We start from the raw sequence: 20,361 nt of genomic DNA, 5'->3' as shown, positions 1-20,361 counted from the left end.
GCCCGAGGGTACCTCCCCTCCATGCATCGTCTTATAGGATCAATCCGAAAGCCCATAACTCATCATCTTGATGCTTCTTTGAGCCGGTTGTCTCGACGACCCATAAAGCTTCTTGGTCTTAATGGCATCGATGATCCATCTTACCCGATCTAAGCTTGCACGAACTGGATCCTTGGGCTTCATGGGATTGGGCTTGTCGTCGAATCTCAATTCCATTTCCTTGGTTCAGGCTTCTCCCGGGCCTTGTTGTGCAAAATCTAATGGTTGCCTCCCAAGTAAGTGGAACGCCCTCCTGAGGTCACATCATCACCCCCTTCTTCGAAAGGATTCATTCTCAAATCCATCTCACTACTACGTAGTGATCCTGGATACAACAAGGAAATTAAAAACTAGTGGAAGGTGCTAGGATGGTACTGGGGTCTGGTGGAACACATGCACATGTGGAATTGTGCTAATGTCTCGGCTCCAAAATTCATGTTGTCCTACTAAACTTGTCTCTGCTGCCACACTCACTCTCTTGGTCAAGTTGAGATTTGGAGTTGAGATCCCCTTATTCGAGTCCCTGCAAGTTAGGAAAAATTGCCACAAAGAATAATTCCTAACGAACTCTAAATTCCCAAACTGTGCAAGCACAGGTGGATTGTGTAATGCAATATGAACCAAGCAGACAGAATAAAAAAATAGAAGTTTTCACTTGTACCTACGAGATGACTTAATCTTCCTCTCAATGGTTTTTTGACAATATAATTGGCAGTTTATTCTACTTTTTTCATACAAGATGCAGACAACGTGACAATTGCCTTATCGGGTGTAATTGGAATATTTTTAATTTTTTGATATATAAATTTTCTTTTTGAATAATAACATGAACTACTTGAATTTGACAGATAGATATGAATTCAAGAAGAATGTAATACGAACAAATTAAAAATTAATTTGAATTGTTAATGAACAAAATGCTAAAGCAAATAAAGATAGGTTTGAGTTTCTAGGAGCTAAAGCTCTGATACCAGATGACGTGAGAGGGTATGGGAAGGATCAAATCCACTCCTAAAATCCATTCAATATATGCAGTACTGAAACTATAACCGCTAGAAGAACTCCTCCCTCTAATTAAATCTACGATACTAAAAGGAAAGCAAAAACAAAGACTAGGAAAAATAAAACAATGAAAGGAAAAATGCCACAGACTTATCGATAAGTTGATCCTCGCTCCATGGCTCAACAAGACTTCTGAAGACTCCTACTTCCCGAAGAACTTGAAGAAGCTAATTTTAGCAAAAATGCTAAAAGAAGAAAAGCCAAAGCTCTCAAGAATTATCTCAAATTTATTTTAAAAGGTGTGTTTACATCCTAGGAGTAAAGGTCTATTTATAGCCTTTTTCGGACAATCTAAATGAGTACAAAATCTTGAAATAATTTAATAAAATAATATCCTAGATAAATTCTACATAATAAAATAATTATTCTATCCCAAATAAATTAATTAAACAATCCAAAGGGATAGAATTACAATAAAATATTAATTAAAATAAATCCATATTTATTCCATGTGAAATTCATATAAAACACATGTGGAATTCACATTAAAATAATTAGATAAATAATTAAGATTAAAAATGTAATAAAATAATAGCTTAGGATAATCATAAGATTAAAATATTATATAATTAATTCTTAATTTAAATAATAATAATTAAATAATGAGGTAATAATTTCCATGTGAATTTTGTAAATTTTGGGCTGAAAAATCACATGGGCCATGTGGAGAAAAAAACTCCAAAAACTTACCACACACACCTCACCCGTATGACTAAGGAAGCCTGCTCGTGTGCGAGCAACTTTGGGTCGGGCCCTCGCGTGTGCAGCCTTTAGGTCAAGCCCACATGCGTGTGGCCTTTGAGTTTGGCTTCTGGGCTAGCTTGCTGTGCCGGGCATTTAACCCAATTTCTTCTCCCTTGGGTGCGGGTCCACTAAATTGGGCCTCGAGATGAGGGCCAGTCTTTGGGTCTTCTTGATGGGCCTCGGTCGACCCACCTACAGGGACATGCGACATGGGCCACATGTCCTTCTTGGGTGCACAACGTGCTAGGCCTTGGGTTAGGCCTAACAGGTCGGGTGACTTGAGTCTCCCACCCGAAGGTACCTCCCCTCCATGTGTCATCTCGAACACGCCACCATTATCTTTTAGGATCAATTTGAAAGCCCACAACTCATTGTCATTTATGCTTATTTGGATCGATTGCCTTTGCGACCCATAAGGCTTCCCAATCTTAATGGCATCAATGGCCCATCTTACCTGATCTAAGCTTACACGAACTGGATCCTTGGGTTTCATGGCATTGGGCCTTGTTTTTGAATCTCAAATCTATTTCCTTTTTCTAGGATTTTCTTAGGCCTTATTTCTGTATTAGCATGAAATCTGATGGTTGCCTCTCGGGTAACTGGAACGCCCTCCCAAGGTCACCTAACCATGTCTTCTTCAAGATCCTTCCTTCCAAAGGTAAAATGTGGTTTGGTAAGAAGGGAAAGTTGAGCCCTAGATATGTGGGACCTTTTATTATCGTGAAACGTATTGGACCCGTGGCATACTGCCTTACTCCACCTCCAAGTTTTCAGGACTGCATGATGTTTTTCATATTTCCATGCTTAAAAGGTACCACCTTGAGCCTTTTAAAATTATTCCACACTAAGAAATGCAGGTCCAATAAGACATGACTTACGAGGAGTTTCACGCTGAAATCCTCGATGGACTAATAAAGTTTTGAACAATAAAAAAATCCCGATGGTAAAGATGCAGTGGCAACATCACACTCTAGAAGAGGTGACATGGGAATTGGAAAGTGAAATACGAGAGAAGTTTCCTCATCTATTTGTAACAAATTTGGAGGACAAAATTTTTTAAAGGTGGGGGAGATTTAACACCCCGAAAACCTTTGCACTTAAATGTTGTGTAAAACCTCTATTTATTCGGGCCCTAAGACCATTAACTCTTTAAGTTTATATTTTGGTTCTCAAATGAAATTGAGTTTAAAATTTAAATTTTTATCCTTTACAAACCAATTTATTATCTATGTATTTGATTATTTATTTTAATTATTTATTTATGTATTTGTTTATTTATTTTACTAATTTTAAAATTTTAAAAAAACGAAGAAGGAAAACGTCAGAAAAACCCCATGGGAAACGCTGTGTGAAACTTTTCTTCTTTGTGTGAGCCCCACGAGCTGCTCACATACGCGTGTGCAAGACCAGCACAGGATATGCGCCTCCACGCAAGTCCCATCTGCGTAGTGCATGGGGCACGCACTATACATAATAGGCCTCAGCCTGGGTGCAACGCAGGCTTGGTCCACACACACCACCGCAGTTTGGGCAGTGCACCTTCGGTCTTGGTGCTACCGTCGTCTCGTCAGTCACGTCCATCAATTTCCACATCGCATTGGTCTTTTTTCCTTCTCCCTCTCTCCTGACATTTTATGCCACTTAGCAGAAATCCAATGGTCCCCTTTTCCTATAAATAGGGATCTTCTCCACCACTCCTTCATCACGTCATCTTCATTCTTCCATTCACCAAAGTAAATTTTAGAGAAAGAAAGAGAGGATATAAAGAGGAAGAGTTAGGAAAGTCTTCAAGCTTTCAGTAAGAAATTTGGTATTAACTTTGTACTTTATAAGGATAATTTCTAGATTAATAAAAGAATATTGCATGAATGTGACATGACTTGTTACATGTTTAATTATTGTTATGTTTTAAATATGTTTACATACATATTCCATGATATTGGATGATTTGCATCATTTTAAAAGTAAATAAATTAATATATTAAATATGAAGCATGATGTTATTTGACTAACATGTGGAAGGATTATGGATATTTGCATGCATGATATTTAAATTAATATGATCCGTTAGGGTTTTTTTATCTATGAGGAGTTCTATTTCTCCCCCATCTAGTCTTAAAAGACGTGAGAGTACTGCTCCCTATGGATGACAACAAACCTTCTGATGGGAGTGATGACGAGATATGATTGTAGGGGCCACCTTTAGTAATATATGGCCGTGACTATAGTTTATATGCAGGACCACTGTATTTGGCACAATCATGGTCATAGAACATGTCATTGTTTAGTAAGCCGTAAATGTGTTAAAAATGATATGAAATAAATTGGTCATCCTATAGTGGTAGTCAGGAATCCGTATTGCTCTCAGTAGATAGAGGTTGGAACGGCTTCGCATGAAAAATTAGTAAAAGATGCAATGAAAGCATGATATGATATGATTTATTTGATTTTTTTCTATTTACATGATGTGATCATATGTTTGATATGATTGATTTAATGTTGATATTTTTTAAATAAAATAAAATGTTTTTTTATTATTGAATGGTCCCAAGTGCATGTTCCCTGATGGTAAGTGTATAAGGTATTATTTCTAAGTTAATTACTTTTAAAATCTTAGTAATGTCATTTAAATATTATTTTTCTTATTGAGTATATTGGAATTCACCTCTTTCCATGATCCCTCTTTAGATGAGGATGATAGTGAAGAACCACTAGTTCACCTGCTCATACGAGTGCATATATTGTTTCGCACTCTAATGAGTCCAACTTTTACGAGGCTTGTATTTATTTTTATTTTCCCTCAGTATTATAAGATTTGGAACTCAAACTTATTTTGTAAGTGCTTTGTAATATATTTTATTATGCTGCATGTAATTATTTTAAATGCACTACTATCTATTTCTGTATCTGGCACTCTTATGCTTTAATTAGTATTTGGGATGTCACATAATTTAACGGTCGATGACTCTCCTTCCTCTCCTGCTTAAGAGGATTTCTTCTTTTTCTCTCTTCACTCATTTGAAGAGAGGAAAACAAAATAGCAAAGTGAAGAGCTAAACCAAGAGAAAAACCCAAGCAAGATTCTGAGAGAAGACCACGAGTGGATTGTTACATGAACAACGTGTGATCGTGCTACTTGTGTGAATTGAACCATAACTCGTTCATCTCTTTTCTTCCATTAGGTAAACACCCTTCCCTTTGGCCATTTTTTCTCTTTTTTTTTTCCTTTCGTAACTTCCCTTCCTCCTATATAGCTTTTACTCAATTTTTCTAAAAATATAGGTTGCCGCCACAACCACTTCTCTTCTACAGTTTAAGAAGCCTTTTTTCTTCTGTTTAAAACACCAATCATAGTTGACCCTAAGGTAATGATAGGAGTATTGTCTTTCTTGATATGCGATGAAGTATGTGTGTCGTCACGATTTAATAAGATGAATGGTTAAGTGAGTTTACGAGTTTTATTGATTTAGGAAAAAAAATAATCGAGCGAGGCACTAAGGTGCTGGAAGGGATTGCATTGCACAGTTGTGCCATGCAATCGATGCATGTGGGTTGTTGTCCAAGCATGACCAAGTGCTCAAATAGAATCCCTTGGAACATTATGTGCGCTCAAAAAGCTGCACACATCCCCCGGGCTCTACCAAGCACACATGCGGGTCAATTATGAGTTAGGAACAAATCTTTATGACTTATGGCTGGTGGAGGTTGGGTAATTCATATCATTGAATTTGTTAATAGTAGTACTTGTGTTTTAGAAATTTTAGTTTTAGGGAGTTCGGTTTATGGTATCATAATAATTGATCTTTTAGGATATTGTATCTAAGATTGTATTATTTCTTTTATCATTACATATATATGTATACACATTTGTTTTCCAAGCATGGTTGAGCAAATCTTAAATATATTGTTTTAATTCTTGGGAAAAACTTTAAGGTCTTTCCTAAATGAGAAAAGGAGGATGCTTCCAAAATGGGCCATTTCATTTCTGTCTCTAGAAGGAGGATTGATTTATTAGGAATTTGTGTAAACTCATTATCATAATATACTACTAACCTCGAATATAATGGTTATTTACATCCCACACATACCATCACAACTCCTCGCTTTCTGTTGCTTATATTCTCTTATGATTCATAAGTTCTCCTAGGTTGGTTACTTCTCTTCTAAATAGTCCCAAACTAAGGTTCATTCACCAAGAACTTGTATTCCAGTCTCATAGATTTAAAACTTAAGTGGCTGACTGTAACATGTTCTAAAACTCTTTATTTCACTTTACATAATCCTTTCGTAAAGGTATTATATTACCCTCAAAACCTATCAAAGTTTGGGTGACTCCCAAAATTCCAACCATTGATTAAGTTCCTCTAGGGTATTTAATTAGAAAATTCCTTTTTATCGAGATTTATTAGGATCCTTTGGTAATAGAGTCCATCGAAGGTCTTGCTAAGATTGGCTACACTCCAGTTGCTTCCATCTCTTCAATGTTGAGTACTATGAACCCACAATAAATGATCACTCCTAGAGGGCAAACTAGGGTAACTAACAGACCTAGTTGCATACTGGTTAACCGTCATATTTCCTTAGCATAGGTCCTAAAATTTCTCTTCCTTTTCTCTCGAACATAAACTGGGAAGAAGTTCTCTAGAAAGGTATCCATAAAAATATCCCAGGTTGTAGGAGTGGGACATCTTTCTTAAGCTGCCACCAATGCTTAGCTTCACCTACAAACATGAAAGTGCAAAAAGGATCTTCTGTTCCTCAATTAGGCCCAGAATAGAGAAAAACTTTTTTATTTGTAGAATCCAAGTTTCTACTGCCAAAAGATTGGGTCCACCATCAAGGAAGAAGGGTTCAGTCTCCTAAACTCATAGATGTTTTGTGAAATGGTTCTGTCTACAATGGTCAAACACTGGATGACTCAGAGTAGCTTAGTAAACTTAGCCCTAGTCAGAGCATCCTGAGCCTTAGGGCATTTTATGGATGGTCCCTTTCGAGTCATTATTCTTTCAAAAGGGAGACAACAAGCTTGATGACTAGAAAAAAAATCATTTCTAATTCTAAGAATTTTCTAAGGTTTTCTCTAAGTCTAAACTATAGATCTTGGTATAAGGGATATTTCTATAGTTAGGCTTTGATACAATTTTGTAACATCCCACATACCTAAGGTAGAAGGGAGCCAACTACCAAGTAGTTATGAGTGCTAAAAACAAGTTTAACATTGAAGCAAAAATTTAGAAATCCCTTACAAGCAAACTAAGTTTTAAAACTTACATCAGAGACCATAAATTGACAATCCTAAGTATTAAATACAAAATGTAGAGTCCTTTCAGGATATTACATCATAGTGCAAAATAAACTATTACACTCGAATTATGTCTTAAAGAATTACTAAAGATCCGTGAATGGCTCTAATAAAACTTCAATAAAAAACTCAGGGAACAAATCATCAACTTCCACATCATTTAGGGACACAAATTAGGGGTGAGTTCTATATAAACTCGATAAGGGACACAATATTTAAACCACACAGCTAAGGTTTAAAAGTAAATAACCTGAGCAATATTTTCATATAAACCAATCTTGGAGGGCCACCAAAGGATGAATACGTTCATATACTTAGAAAACGTTTGTCTTTCTTTAAGAAAATTCAGTGAACCAATTGTATGACCAAGCAAAGGGTAGATTTTATCAAGATCATTAGCAGGCATATTGTGTCACATAAGGCATATCCAAGCATGTCAAATATTCATTAGATATTAAATAAATGGCATACCCAATAATCTCAAGATAAGTAGAAGAACCATCATACAAAAACGTCATATAGTCTCATATTGTATTCTTATTCATATATGTGTTTTATTAAGTCATTTACTGATCTCCGCGCAAAGCCATTACAACATATATCCATTGAAGGTAGAGGAGATCCCCAGCTATCATTGTGATTCATCAAGCCTTTTCCGGCCAGTTCTATTTTTCCATCTAAACTATGACCATATTCATATATCACCACTATAGACCTATATATCCTAACACTAATCTACTCTCAATATAAAGAATGCCAATAATCATCGGGAGCAGTTCATCAATGTTTATTCAGAGGAAGGAGAAATAGAAACCCCTCAGAGATAGCAGCTGAATGGATTTTTTCATTCTTTTCACTTGTTTATTCCATGTTCACAATAAATTCCTTATTCTTTTATCTACATTTTTCATGTTCAATACAACCATTTTCATATTCCAAATCCAATAGAGATTCAACAACATATCCAGCCTAAAGGCCTATTTCACATATTCAGCTTAAAGGCCCATGTTTACCCGGTCTTGACCTTCAGGTCATCCTCTTGGGCCAGGGCCCACTAGAATAACCCTGTTTGCCATTACCAAGGTATGGCAAAGGGCCAAACCCACATGCAGTTACCAATCGTCTTATTTTTCATACATCATGCTCAATATCTCCATAATAAGCAATAATCGACCTAAAGGATGTATGCATCAAATCATCATGCTCAATAACATGATGTCACTTATCTAATTAAACAACATCAATCTTTATAGAACTTCATACATTATAGTCATTTCATCATATAGTACAACCATCATGCATCATATCTCACACATTCATCAAAATAATTATTCACCAAAACAGTGCAGAAATCCATTCATGAATCATTAGTATCACAATCTAGTTCAATTAAAAAGTGCACTTAGAAATGTAAGAAAAAACACTAACGAGACCCTTACCGAAATCAAAGTCAAATTAGTCTTTAGCAAGGGAAAGGAAGGACTTGTCGTACTCCTTGGACAACTCCTCAAACTTCTACTTTCTTTTCTTCTTTCTTGCTTCTTTCTCTCACTAAATATTTTTTCTCTCTCTCAAAAATTTATAAAATGGAAGAATGGGAAAAATGGTGGAAAAGTGAAGGAAGAAAGCTTTTTATATAGCTAAGGAGGGGCCATGGATGAGCAAAATGTGGCACTATCCGGATAGGAAAAGTGGTAGGTGGTTGAAGAATGGGTGGCCGACGGTGGGACCTACGCTATATGGGGGGCATGGCTACGAGAACGACATGACCGCCGACTATCATGTCTGCAAATTTTGGAGGATCTTTTTGTGACATCACAAATGCTAATTACGCATAAGGGTGCCAGATACAGAAACATATTATGAGTGCATGATAAATAATTATATGCAGCGGAGCAAATTATTACAAATCCCTTACCAAAATATATGAGTTCCAATTACACATATATATAACTAAGGTCAGAAGTGGCAACAAAATATAAAATATCAAAATAAAAAAAGGTCATTTCCTTCACTATGTGAATGGAGTCATCAGAGTGTGGGACAAGTCATGCACTCAAGGTTTATGGATCAATGAGATCTTCATAGACTTCAACAGGACAATCGGTTCCTCACTATCTTCTTCATTTGGGGGGCATGATAAGGGTGAGTTCCATATACTCAGTAAGAAAAATAGTATTTAAATAACATCATAAGATTTTAAAAGTGAATTATTACGTCATCAATACTTACCATCAAGGGTCACGTCAAGATCCTTTTCTTAATTTATGAAAACATTTTATTACTTTATAAAAGCATCAGATCCATCATGTCATAGTTATAAAAATCAAATCAATCATGCTGATAATAGAAAAAATCAAATAAATCATGAGATGCTCAGATTTTTATGTCATGCTTCACGAAGTCATTCTGACTTCCATCTACTGAGTGTAGATACAAATTTTTAACTACCCATGTGGAAAGACCAGATTAGATATATAATGGCAATTTGCCAACATTTCTGGCTTGCCAAACCATGATATGATCTATGACTATGGCCATACCAACCATAATGTTCCTATCAGATAGTTTATAGCCCTTGTAGTACTTAGCCAAAGGTGACCCCTAATAGATAATTTGCATCACCACTCTCGTTAGAAGGTACATTGTCATCCATAAGGAGTGGTCCTCTCAAATCTTTCCAGACCAGATGAGGGAGGGGGAAAATAGAAATCCCTCAGAGATAAAAAGCCTAATAAAACACTTGATGCATTATGAATGTCAATACAAATTCATATTTTTCATACCATTTCATACTTAATCTCATTTTTTGCATTTCACAAATCGATCACAAAAATTATATCATTTAAAAATACATGCAAATCATTAAGTGCATATAGGATCATATAACATGCTTTATCACGACATTTAACATAATCATACAAATCATAATTTCAAGCTTCATAAATTTTGACTCTAGAAATACTCCTCAAGATGTTCAAAAGTAAATACTAAATTTCTTATCAAAATCTTCAAGTTTCTACACCTTTCTTCTTCTTCTCCTCTCCTTCTCTCTCTAGATCACTCCCTCTCTCTCTAAGCTCTTGGAGGATGGAAGAATGAAATGGAAGTTATGAGGAAATGGGAAGGAAGGGGTCCACATCTATAGATAATGGGGAACATTAGATTTGTACCAAGTGGCAAAATTTGGTGAGTAGCGAGAAAGTTAATGGGAAAGGAGTGATAGATGTGACGCGATGGTAGTACAAAAAATAGAGACATGTCTCCCAACCAACAACAACACACCAACCAACAACAACACACCACCCAATCAGTGGCACACACTGCCCAAGATAGTGCATGCTGCCCAAGGGGGAACAACACGCTGCCCAAGGCATTTATGCCATAATGGGATGGTCGGTTAGCAACTAGGGCTGATCAATAGCCAAGGGCCATTACATGTGATATAATGGATCACATGTGCCCCTTTTGGCTATTAAAGCCAAATTTCACTCTTCTCTCTTCCATTTTCTTTATTTTTTTCTTCTTCTTCACTTGGTTGAGAGAAAGATAGAGAGAGTGCATCAACAAGCGACCCAAGAGCTTTTCTCCCCCAAACGGTGAGCTTCCCAATTTTTCCTCTTGCTTTCCCTTCTTTACTTAGTTTCCCAAGAGTTTACTCTTGAGATTTTTTTTCCTTAAAATTTCAAAACTTCTTTTATAAATCCATGGGTGCCGAGTAACCTTCATTCTCCTTCAAACAATAAGCTAACCTCATTTCTTTTGGAACCTGAAAGCTTAAAAGTTTGGTAACGATTTTGCTATTATTGTGTACCTTTTTAATGTGTTTTTTAGAATTTGAAATGTTAGAAATAATGAATTCATATATTTGTTTTAATTTGGTTTCATGCATGCATGTGTGCGCCATTTAGTAACCGTATTTTATTGAAAATTTGATCGATTCAAGGTGATTGTTTTCTACTTATATTTCTTATATGATTGTGCATGTGTGAAAGGGTACGTGAAGTTTCAAAATGAAATGATTTGAGAGGTAAAAGAGAAGCTCATAAATTAGTGTAGGGCACCAAGGTGACGAGAAGGAGTCATGCAGTGCGGTTATCTCTCAACCATGCACAAGGTACATGATCCCCAGTTGCTATAATTGCACAGTAGCAGTGCACGGGAGCACAGGCCCCACCAGGCGTGCTAGTATGCCAAGGGGGCCTGCTGTGTGTGTGCGCATCTATGTGCACGTGCCACATGTATGCGTACACATGACTTGCCTGACATGTTTGCACGATAAGAAGCCTACGCGCGCAAGAGGAATTGCTAGCATGCATAGCATGTGTTCGGCACTGTTCTACTGAGTACGACTACGTGGGCTTGTTCCTTGCACGACATGTCGAGTTGTACGGCTACTTCACATGCCTATAAGCCAAAAACACTATGCAGTTGAGCTCTCAACTTTGTCCATTTGGGTGAAGCTCGAGAGGATTACCCCAATGGGGCATCAGCCTAAGAGGTAAACCCGACGGCCTAACCAATTTTAATGGACCCCAACTAGGTCTGGCCTAGTTCATTGGACCCCCAAAAGGTCTTGTTTAGTTTAGTGGACCTCCACTGGCTCCGTCCTATTTTAGTGGACCACCATTGGGTTTGCTTTAGTTCAGTGGACCCTTACTAGGTCTGGTTAAATCCAATGAACCCTTAGTGGTCCAGGTCCATTAGTGAACACTAATTGGGTCTATATTCTTTTAGTAGGCCTTGTTTTGATCCAAATTTGGTAATTAGGTCAAGATGATCTGGATGAGTGAAATTTATGAAACTGGAAAAGTTATAGGTTTAAGGACTGGTTTGATGGACCCAATGGGTCGAAGTGAAATTCTATTGAACTGAGATTGAGAATGTGATTGTTAAAAATAATGAATAAAAATTGAAATTTTTTTTATCCTTATCACTGAGAGAAACTGAAATTGACTACTGATGAACAGCTCTTGTGAATGGTACTGGTTTTTCCTCTAACGAGAGTTGATCACAATTGATTGTAGGGGCCACAATGGTAAAGTACAGTCGTGGCCATAGTTTCCAACTACTTAATCATATATCGAACTAAACTATTTTCCATTCACAATGGTAGTTAGGGATCCCTTCAGCCATATGAAGATATAAACTAAAACAGCTTCACGTAAATATTTGTAAAACACCAAAACTAAAATGGGAAATCTAAACTAGATGAGCTAGGACTTGTTGTTACCAATGTTAAATAAGTTTCTGTGTCAAATATCTTTCTCACCGTTTCGTTTTTTATGCCAATTTTAGATTGTTGTATCAATATGTTTCTCATTGTTCCTCCTGACTGCTTATGTTTTGAGACTGGTACTTCAAAACGAAATTTAGTAAATTAAAAGCACCATATTTTCAACTGTATTTTAAATGAAAAATGGTAAGACAAAATCTACAACGCTCTTTAATAGTAAGTCTCATGGATTGTAAAAGTAACAACATTTTTTTTTAAAATAAAATAATCTTTGAAATGTTGGTAGTGTAGTTTAAATATTATTACCCTCACTGAGTTTTATGGAACTCACCCCAATCTTTTCCCCCCAAATGATGAGGAAAGTGAAGAATCGCTCCCGAGCTGTGTCTTGAAGTTTGTTTGGATTTATTTGCAGGGTTGTAGGGGATATTTGAGTGCATGTGAATGATTGTATACTGATGAAAAGTTTTTTTGTAATGATAGAAATGGCTAGAACAACATTTGTATATATGTTTATTCTCCAACTACTTGGCCTTAGTTGAACATCAATTTTAGAAGGGATGACTTTTCTTTCGTTGTATAATTTTTTTATGCACTCATATTTATTATGCTATCGGATACTTTTGCATCATCAGATACCGGGATGTCACAGGTGGTATTAGAGCAAGATTCTCATACATTCCTTACATTGAGGCCTAGGAATTATGTCTAGAAATCTAGAAATTTCTTAAAATAATAGTATCCTTTTGACCTTGGTGATTGAAAACTATACTAAACCCTTTTGTCCTTTTGTAGGTAAATATGACTCGAGGGAGACCGTCTGTAGAAAGACCTAATACCTAGGCTGCCCCAACCCGAGTAAAGTTCACTGAATTATTTTAGACAATTCAAGGTCTAATCGCTGCTGGGAATGCTGCTAGATGTATTGCAGGATGAAGGGTTTCCACTTCGGACGAGGTTGGTGTTGTGGTTACGCCAATTATTATTTAGGGTACGATTTCTATTCATAATTCTACTCATGTTATAATTGATACTGGTGCCACCTACTCCTTCATGTCTTTTGAAATTGCTAGGAAATTGACAATTGAGTATGAACCTTTAGCATAAATCTTGGTTGTAGAGACACTGTCTAAGGGACTTTATGTAGTGTATAAGGCCTGTAAGCTGAAAGTTTTGGGTAAAGAGTTAACTGGAGACCATATACTCTTAGAGTTTTCTACGTTTGATATGATTTTAAGTATGGATTGGCTGGAGGCTTCCCATGCCATTATTGATTGTTTTGATAAAACTACAACCCTCCACCTCTCCCCCACCCCCAAGAAGAAACATTCCTTTGACACAAGTAAAAGAGGGAATTTTGTTTCGTATAACAATATAATTGTAAATAAAATTGAATGTTTTAAACTAACCGTGTTTGACATTCTTCGAGTTTATATGCATGACAAAAATATAAGATAAAACTGCCTATTTTTCTAACGTTGTTGATGTTTAGGAAAATGGATTATGAGAACTCTCTACAGATAATCCTAATTGTCTACAACTTCCCTGATGTTTTTCCTGAGGAGCTTCTAGGTTTGCCACCTAACCAGGACATTGAATTCTCCATCAACCTAGTTCCAGGGACACAACCCATCTCTAAACCTACTTATCGAATAAGCCACGCATAACTTCAGGAGTTGGATCATTAGATTGCAGCACTGTGAGAAAAAAGGTTTATCATACCAAGAAATTCTCTATAGGGTGCTCCGGTCTTATTTGTCAAGAAAAAAGATGGGACTCTCTAGTTGTGTAATGATTATAGGGAGCTCAACCAGGTGACAATCAAGAACAAGTATCGTTGCAGCATTGACGATCTATTTGACCAAGTACAGGGTGCATAAGTCTTCTCCAAAATTGATCTCAAGTCAGGGTATTACTAGTTGAGAGTTAAAATTAAAGACATTTCCAAGACAATGTTCCGCTGTAGGTATGGCCCTTTGGGTTAACAATGCTCCTGTGGTATTCATGGACCTTATGAATCAGATTTTCAAGTCTACACTGAATCAATGCATCATTGTTTTCATTGATGACATCCTAGTGTATTCTCAGGACTATCAAGAGTATCTTATCCATCTGACTTAAGGTTTGAGAACTCGTAAAGGACATAAATTATATGTTAAGTTCTATAAGTGCTCCTTTTTTTTTAACTGGATCTCTTTCCTTGGTCATGTTGTTTTTAGTGATGGTGTTTCTATAGATCCCTCGAGGGTTAAGGTAGTGATTCATTATAGTCAGCCAACTAATGTCACTAAAGTTTTGTCAAACTTAAACGTCGACAGATCGCTGCCTTAGTACTGATTCTTCCTAACAACACTGGTTGATTTTAGGTTTCTTGTGATGCATCCCATGTCTGTTTTGGATACGTGCTCATACAACATGGTTGGGTAGTAGCTTATGGTTTAAGGCAGCTGAAACTACATGAACGGAACTACTCCACTCATAACTTTAGCTAGCAGCCATAATCTTTGCCCTCAAGATATGACATCACTATTTGTATGGTCAAACTTTTAAAATCTATACCGAATATAAGAGTTTAAAGTACTTATTCTCTTAGAAGGAATTAAACATGAGATAGAGGCATTGGACGGACTTCTTGACTGGCTATGACTATAAGCTCCTATACAATCCCTAAAAAGATAATGTAGCGTGGATATTTTTAGTAGGAAGAACTCACCATTATTGGCCCAGGTTATGGTTTTCAAGTGGAGAATGCTCAAGAAAATCCAGGGTCTTCGATTGAACCTTTATGATGAGGGCGCCTATCTTACCCAAATTTGGATCCAACAAACTCTCATCCAGAAAATCACAAAAGCCCAATCTTTGGATCCCAAAGTAGTGAAGTTGGAAGAAAAGTTGAAGTCAGAGAAATTGTGTGACTTTAGAATGTCCGATGATGGGGCCCTTAGGTTTTGAGTTTAATTGGGGGTGACTAACAACCTTGAACTCTGATCAGATCTTCTAAAGGAAGCTCATGCATCTAGGTTGGTTATCCATCCAAGAAGTATGAAGATGTATCAAGATTTGAAGCACTGTTTTTAGTGGCTGGATATGAAGAGCGATATAGTCAACTTTGTCTCTAGATGCCTCACTTTCTAATAAGTCAAGGTAGAACATTAAAGATCCAGTGATCTTCTACAGTGTCTCTCCATACTAAAATGAAAATGGGAGCATGTGATATTACAATGCTATTTATGTCATTATTGATAGATTGACGAAACTGGCTCACTTTTGTGCAGTTAAGACTATTGATTCAGTCAGTAAGTTGGTTAGATTGTATGTTCAAGAGATTGTCAGGCTCTATGGCATTCTAACTTCTGTGGTGTTCAATAGGGATCCTTGTTTTACCTCTCGATTTTGGTAAAGGTTTCAAGAATCTCTTGAATCTAGTCTTTACTTCAGCACTACATACTATCCACAAACTGATGGCTAGTCTAAGCAAACCATTCATACACTGGAGGACATGCTATGTGCCTATGTACTTGATTTTGGTGGCAGTTTAGACCAGCATCTACCTTTGGCATAATTTTCTTACAATAATAGTTATCACTCCAGTATAGGTATAGCTCCCTATGAACATCTCTATGGTAGGCCATGAAATCCTTTACTTATTGGAATGAAGTTGGAAACAGACGTCTCCCAAGAACAGATCTCATTCAGGAGACAACTGACAAGGTTGCCACCATCTACAAGATTCTCATCACTATATATAGTCAAAAAAAGAGTTATGTTGACAATCAGAGGAAGGATTTGGAATATGTTGTAGATGATCGTGTTTTCTTTAAGGCCTTTCAATAAAAGGGAAGCATGCAGTATGGGAAGAGAGGAAAACTAAGTCCTTGTTTTGTAGGACCCTTTGAGGTATTGGGGCATGTTGGCCTCGTGGCTTACTATATTGTTTTACCACCTAAATTCATGGGTCTATACGATGGCTTTCATGTTTCAATACTCAGGAAGTATCATCACGATCCTTATAACAACATTCTGCATCAACGACTTCCAGTTCGTTCAGACATGTCCTATGCGGAATATCCTGTTGAGATCCTTGATCAAGAAGAAAAGGTCCTAAGGAACAGGAGAACTCCTATGGTCAAGGTGATGTGGCGATACCACTCAAATGAAGAGGCTACTTAGGAACTCAGAGATGAAATGCAGGATAAGCATCCTACTCTGTTTTAAATTTTTAAGTTTAGAGGACCAATTATTTTGTAAAAAGGGAAGGATATAACACCCCTGAACCCATTTAATATTGGATGTCATATTTTGTTTGTTAAGACTTTCATTTGGAATTTAAAAATATTATCGTACATAGTTTAAATTATTATTTTAGTCAAAAACAAAAGTATTTAAAAATTTTAAATAAAATAAAACAAAAAAATGAGAGAAAAGGACCCGGGGGCATGCACGTAGACATATGAGCCTACACGATGCACTCCCATGAGCCTACTAGGTTACACATCTATATTGCATGCAAGAGCAATGTCACATGTCCCATTGCAGACCAAGGCTTGTCCACCCACAGCTTGGCCTGCCCTAGTTTGCCACATGGTGTGCATGAAAGCCATGATGGGATGGTTGTTGGTCTATCACTAGTGCCGATCAATAGCCAAGGGCCATTGCATGTGATCCCACAGGTCACATGCATTCTATCTTAGCTATTTAAAGTCGAATTTCACTCTCCTCTCTTTTATTTTCTTCATTTTTTTCTTCTTCAATTGGTTAAGAGAGAGAGAGAAAGAGACTAGAGAGAGAGAGTGTAACGGTGAGCCAAATCGAGAGCTTTTCTTATTCGCGCGGTGAGCTTCCCACTTTTTCCTCTTATTTTCCCTTCTTCAATTTAGTTTACCAAGAGTTCACCCTTGATCTCTTTCTTTCCTTAAAACTTCAGAACTTCTTCTACAAATCCAGAGGTTGCTAAAAAACCTTTCTTCCCTTTCAAACTGCAAGCTAACCTCATTTTTTTGGAACCTAAAAGCTTGAAAGTTTGGTAAGGGTTTTGCTATTATCTCGTACACTTCTAATGTGTTTTTTAGATTTTGAAATGTTAGAAATAATGAATTCATATGTTTGTTTTGATTTGGTTTCATGCATGCATGTGTGCTGTTTAGTAACTGTATTTTATTGAACATTTGATCGATTCAAGGTGATTATTTTCTAGTTATATTGCTTATATGATTATGCATGTGTGAAAAGGGATGTGAAGTCTTGAAATGAAATGATTTGAGAGGTAAAAGAAAAGCTCAAAAAATTAGTTTGGGGCACAAAGGTGTCGAGAAGATGGGTTCTGTATAACTTGCATTATCGAGTAAAATTTACTTCGTTTAGACATTTGCATGATTATGTTTAAATGTCTAAACGAAGTAAATTTTACTCGATAATGCAAGTTATATGGTCGTACATAAACTTCATAATTTGCATGTGATTTAAATGATATAATTCTTAAGATCAATTATTGAAATATGAGAAGGTGATTCCACATGAAATGGTATGAGAAATATATATCTCTATTGACATGCATAATTCATAAAGTATTTTGTTAGGCTTTCTATCTCTAAGAGGTTTATGTTTCTCCTCCATTTGGTCTAAAAAGACATGAGAGGACCGCTTTCTATGCATGATGGTGTACCCTCTAACGAGAGTGGTGATGCAATATTTCTACAGGGGTCACCTTTGGCGAAGTACAGCCGTGGCCATTATTTTTCTAATATGACCATTGTGGTTGGCACGATCATGGTCATAAATCGTGTCATGATTTGGCAAGTTGCAAATGTACTATTGGTTTAGCAAGCTGCAAATTGCTATTATATCTGAACTGATCATTCCATATGGGTAGTAAAAAATCTATATCTACCCTCAGTAGATAGAAGTCAGAACGATTTCACGAAGAAATGACAAGAAAAACTATGCATATCTTGATTTATTTAATTTTTTCTATTATTAGCATGATTGATTTGATTGATATGACCATACCATTATGTATTTGATGTTTTCATAAATAAACATATTGCTTTCATAATTTAAGAAAGGTCCCTGATGAGACTCCTGATGGTAAGTGTTTGATGACGTAATTACTCACTTTTAAAATTTTATTATGTTACTTAAATATTATTTTCCTTACTAAGTATATAGGACTCACCCCTTTCCATGTCCCCCTCTAGATGAGGAACATAATGAGGAACTGATCACTGACCTATCCCTTGAAGTCTTCGAGGATCCTGTGGATCCACAAACCTTGAGTGCATAACTTGTCCCGCACTCTGATGAGTCCTTTCACATAGTGAAACAAGTGGCACTTTCTGTAATTTGATATTTTATATTTTGTTGCTACTTCTGACCTCAGTTATATGTATAATTGGAACTCATATATTTTATAAGGGTCTTGTAATAAATTGCTCCACTGCATACAATTAACTACTATGCACTCGTAATCTATTTTTGTATTTGGCACCCTTATGCCTTAACTAGCATTTGGGATATCACATCGAGGGCGATCATCATTATGGTTCTAATGGACCTGTTGGCCCACAATATGAGTTAAGCCCTAAATGGCCGGAAATAACTCTATAAACTCAGCTTTAGTAGGAGCATCATCTAATTTCTCAATAGATGCTCTTCCACATTTATGCATACACAAAGAGCGATCATCATTATGGTTCTAATGGACCTGTTGGCCCACAATATGAGTTAAGCCCTAAATGGCCGGAAATAACTCTATAAACTCAGCTTTAGTAGGAGCATCATCTAATTTCTCAATAGATGCTCTTCCACATTTATGCATACACAAAGAAAATAACTGTTTAGAGATAAATAGGCAAGCTCTAAAGTATCTAGGGTTCCATGTTTAATTAGAAAGTTGTTTTTCTAACCTAACCTAACCTAAAACCCTAACCCTCAGTGCAAGGGATGTTTCTAATATCCTTTTTTGATACCATCTGTGACGTTCCGATGTCCATGGGGCAATGATGTCCGATTAAGTAGTCAAAATATGCATCAAAATTTAAAATGCAGAAATATACATCCCTTACATAAATATACAAATGGGAGTATACTGAGGCAACATGGCTAAAATTTCCTATTTATAAAATTGGAGATAAATTATTATTTGTAAATAACTAGCATAAAAAAAATCCAAAATCTTCTCCTCACTCTTTAATCCTCATGGAAAGGATCCAAACATGGCTAAGCTGGTAGACTAACCAAGTCACATGGGGGGTTGGATTGCGGCGAGTTCTAATAACTCAGTAAGAAAAGTAGTTATGAAGCAATACAAATAACATTTCAAAACATATACAATGCAACTGGTGAAAAACATATTGATCATATTAAAAAACCATAAATTTTGATCTGAAAATCACCAAGGAGAAGATCTGTGATAAAAAGAAGGTCCATGAGACTTCTGAAGGGAGGAAAAGGCTAAGCGAAGATGACCTTCCTGGACATATTCGTAAGTATTCCTATACAAACAAAGACCAAACTAAGTCTAACTTGGTACAAGTTTCAAAGTAAAAATTAGAGTTAATACACCAGAAACTCAGTCCAAAAAAAGGTGGCATCAGAAAAGATGAAAAAGTAGGAAGTTATTGGCCTTAATTGCCAATGAAAGACTTGGCCCATGATTCTTGGCCCAAGACGAAGCCCAAAACATGGTATAGGTTTGGGTACCTGTGGTCTACACGTGTGTGGGTTTTCCCACATGTGAACTATGGCCCCCACATGTGCGAGTTTTCTACACACACGAACAAACATACAACACAATTGAGCAAACAAGCCCACACAGTCCCTCACACACATGCAAGCATGTAAGAAAACACCCAGCCCATGTGCATGTGCAACCAAGGCATTCTGCACACCTTGCACGTGCACAAAAGTATCCAAGAGACCACAAGCACGCGGCAACGTGCTTGTGAGCAAACAACAAATTGCACACCTAACAACCAGCGCA

This window comes from Carica papaya, chromosome 3 (assembly GCF_054855325.1).
Source record: "Carica papaya isolate Zhongbai chromosome 3, ASM5485532v1, whole genome shotgun sequence".
In the NCBI taxonomy this organism is placed as follows: domain Eukaryota; kingdom Viridiplantae; phylum Streptophyta; class Magnoliopsida; order Brassicales; family Caricaceae; genus Carica; species Carica papaya.
Note: the sequence above shows the minus strand (reverse complement) of the source record.